Source organism: Pinus tabuliformis, chromosome 3_2, assembly GCF_031772625.1.
Source record: "Pinus tabuliformis cultivar Carrire ecotype Pingquan chromosome 3_2, CPIR1, whole genome shotgun sequence".
NCBI classification, from domain to species: Eukaryota; Viridiplantae; Streptophyta; class Pinopsida; order Pinales; family Pinaceae; genus Pinus; species Pinus tabuliformis.
In genome coordinates this window covers 676004348-676008330 of record NC_142302.1, presented here as the reverse complement: position 1 = coordinate 676008330, position 3983 = coordinate 676004348, and positions in this window count along the sequence as shown.

The following is a 3983-nucleotide window of genomic DNA, read 5'->3' as shown; positions in this document are numbered from 1 at the left end:
TCATAATCAACCTCCTCTCTGTCAACAAAATCATTGAAACTATCTACATGTTCTTCTACTGTAATGTCTTCATCTCCACCCCATGTTGGAATTCTAGCAGCATATTTGCTGGGGAGGTCATGTAAAACAGTAGGAAGGGCTAGTGGAGCATACCTAGCAGGTATTGCCATAATGAATGGAGGAAAAGTGATGACAGGGATTGTAGTGGGACCAGAACTGATAAGAGGTGGATTTCCTAGTGACTGAGAGCTACTAGGACTAGCAGAGGCAGAGGATAAAGTGCTAGTACGAAAAGGACTATTTGGACTTTGCAAACCACTGACAAATGTACTCCAATTTGGAAGGGGTAGACTAGTTTTAGATTTGAGTAAGACTTCAAAAGGGTCAAGCTCTTTGAGTTTGTTTAAGTCTTCCTTTTCTAACAGTAATTCTGAAGTAACAACCTCCCAAAATTCCTCCTTATCTTTTTGTGACACTAAGGATGAAGTATCAATACCTCTTTTTTGTAAATCTATAATAATTCCAATAAGTTCTTCTTCGTTCTCAGAACTCAACAACACCTCATGAATTTTATCATCAACAATTTTATCTTCAGGACTTCTAGAAAATTCAGGGAACAAAGATTTTGAAAAAGATGGAGTACCTGGTGTTTCAGAAAATCTTTGTCTTCTCCTTGAAATGGTGTTTGGATTGTCCACAGGAGTGGGTGGATCTGGGTCGGGATTGCTCCTTGTATATCTCCCTCTCGAAGCCACCTTTTAAACTTTGAAATTATATGGAGTCACCAAGGTAGAGTGCAGCCTCGAAAAATCTTCTGAGCTCCTGCTACCTTCAGAAGTTCAGCTTCTTGATTTCGAGAATGAATAATCTTCAGGCTCCCAGCAGACGCACCAAAATGTTATCTCAAAATCAGACCCTGGAAGGCTGCAGACTAGGAAGACTTCGAGTAACTATTTCAAACCTGCTTTAGGCTGAGGCTTAGCCTCCCCAACCAGAGAGGGCTCTCTCAAAGGATAATTTATCTTTGATTATGATAAAGATGGCTAACTCTTGTGAAACAAAGGTAAAAATATGAGTGGTGGAAACACAACTATAAGGTATCCATTGGGCTTATGGAGTCAAATCAGTTTCAGAATAACAATGACATCAACCTTACATAAAAGTCAAGGCATTTGGAATTCAACTATTCAGAACATACCAAAAACATATAGGACAACACAGTCTATAAACATGTGAAGGAAATTAGAACACTGTCAGTGATTTCTAAGTAATCACAAATCTATACCACTGCAAACAATGAGTAGAGGATAATACACAACACTCTAAACAGTAAAATATTTTGATTCCTGAGAAGTAAGATCAAGCCTTATATTACTAAAACAGAGTCATATACATAGCACAATAGCAGAGCTTTTTTCAATAAATTTCCAACCCCTGTTACATTTCCTTTTCTTCTATATATAGTCTCTATTCTACCTAACTGAGATTCCTCCTTAAACATTAGGGGAACTCGAGAACTACTTCTAATGACACCTGTTTAACTTTTAACTGCTTATTCAATGTAACAAACTTCAACTAGACCTTCTAGATATCTAAATCAAGTAGGACTCTAATTCCATAATAGCTTTGGTCTATGATCATCTTCGTTCTTTGACACCTGGTTCCCTTCAGGTTTGGTTGTGATGGATCTTCAAGGCTCCATGCTAGTCTTCATTGTCACTTCTTTTCCATCTCCCTGAAACATAGGAAACTATCCCTGTTTATCGGCCTTTGATTTTCCATAAGATGTTCGAATCCAACGAAGTATATCCTTTATCTTTTAATCACCCAAAATGGAGCAGACTGCCACGTCCTGGATGTGTTGTCCCCTGTTTTCATGCGTGAAAGCCAAAATTCTTGCAAACTGTTTCACATATCCTGCAGTGTGGTAAATATGCTCACTTTATGGCAAAAATCTAAAGTTGGATTCGAATATATATTATCTCCACCTGTCTTGCCCTCGTTGAACCTTAAACAGCTTTATCTGATGCCTTTCATACCTTGTAAACATTCCCCTTTCAAAATTCCCGCTCATATTCCAAAACCGGTTAATTTGAAATAGATTGTTTAGCTTCAGCAGTTTCGTAGCGCGCTACGAAACTGCTGAGCTTTAGTCATTACCTTCAGCAGTTTCGTAGCACACTACGAAACTGCTGAGTTGTTTTAAAAACCACAGTTTCAACCCAAAACTTTATTAGTTGAGCACTTTGCTATTAAAACATTCTTCCAACTGTTTCAAGACTTTCCAAAACTGAATGGGATGTCTGATTTTCAAGAAGGATTATACAAAAGAAAAATCATCAAAACTTTGAGACATAGCCTTACTTGTAGTGAGATTTCTTCATGGAGATTCTTTTTGCTGGCTCAACTGCATCCTTAAATCTTCTATTTGCTTCTTCATGACTTTGATTCCAGACCTGAGGTTTTTATTGACTTTTCTGATAAATTGAGCTTCCTTTATAGCAGGAACAGTCCAGGTAAGGAATTGAACATTACAATCAACCACCTCGGGAATTTTAAATGTTTGGTCTTCCCACCGAGCTTGCATTTGGTTGAAATAAGCTTCCTTAACTGCAAATTTTCTAGCAGCTTTCTTCAATCTAGCAATTTCAAGGTTTGCCAATCCCAATTTCTTCTTTAACTCTTCCACATTATCTTCTTCCTGAGTGGAAACTGCTTTGCCTTTATCCCTTTTTTCATGAGGCCGTGTCTCCTCCCCTGTTTCATCTACCCTTGGCGGTACTTGCTGTACTTGTTTGAATTTCCTCGTTATGGGTCTCCTGGGTTTGAAAACAAATTGTTCAACTTGCTCATCAAATTTTAGTTTCTTCGATGCTCTAACTTTCTTAGCTGTCTCTTTATCTGACTCGATCAACTCAGCTTGAACTAAAGGGGACTCTTCAATGTCAATGGCTTGCAATAAGTCATTTAAATCTCCCTTTGACACAAGACTTTCTTCAATAGCCATTGACTTACCCTTTTCTTTTGCCACCTGACTTCTAGTCCTTCTTCTTTGAACTCCTTCTCTGGCGCTTGATTCATGTACAGTTTCTTTAATTGACTGCTGGGGTGTATCCTGAATAGTCAGTGGCTTGGTAGACTCTCCAATTTGTTTCCTTGCCTTTAACTTTGAAACCCTCTTGGCTCTTGCTTCTGCTTGAGGACTGGTTGCTGTTGAAGGTTCTTTGGCCGCTAGAGGGCTGAGACCGGTCTTGCTCTGGAAACCGGACATGAATATGAATGTGTCCCAGTCTCTCCCTATCTTCTGGAGTTCATGCAGAACCATTAACTTAACCAAACCATGGTGGAATAGTGAAGTCTCACAGGCTTCCTTTCTCAGTTGTACCTTATCACACATTTTACTTAAGCTGCGGAACAAGTAAAAAGGTAGATCAATAGATGTTTTCCCTGTAAAATGCAACAGCAGTTTAAAGTGGTATGAATACACTTTGTTATATCTCCCTTCACAGGTCAGATACTTCTGTATACAAGTAAGCAACTGAGCATATGATTCTTTAACACAACTTCTAGGAATAGACTTGCTCAAATCTGAGTTAATGAACTGCTGCTTTAGAAATTCTTTGCATGGGTTCATGTCAAATTTGAAATTCTTGAACCAATTTTCTTGTCCTCTTGGTATTTCTGTAACTGTAGCTATCATGTCTGGTGATACCGGCAATTCCAACATGCCAACCTTCGAGTTTAGCCCTGTGAAATTTAGCGCAAATTCCTTAGTCACTTGTGCATGTCCTCCCTGGAGCTTCTTGCAAAAATTCCAACATCCAGCTTGTTTAAATGCCTGTTCTATCTCTTTGTTCTTCAAGGTTATGTCCAAACCCTCAGGCTCGTTCCTCAGACATTTGCCTGATCTATGGTCTTTCCTTTCTGCTGATCCTTCCATGAAGATTCAGTGACCTGTAGGCTGGAAATGCTAGTGACGCTCA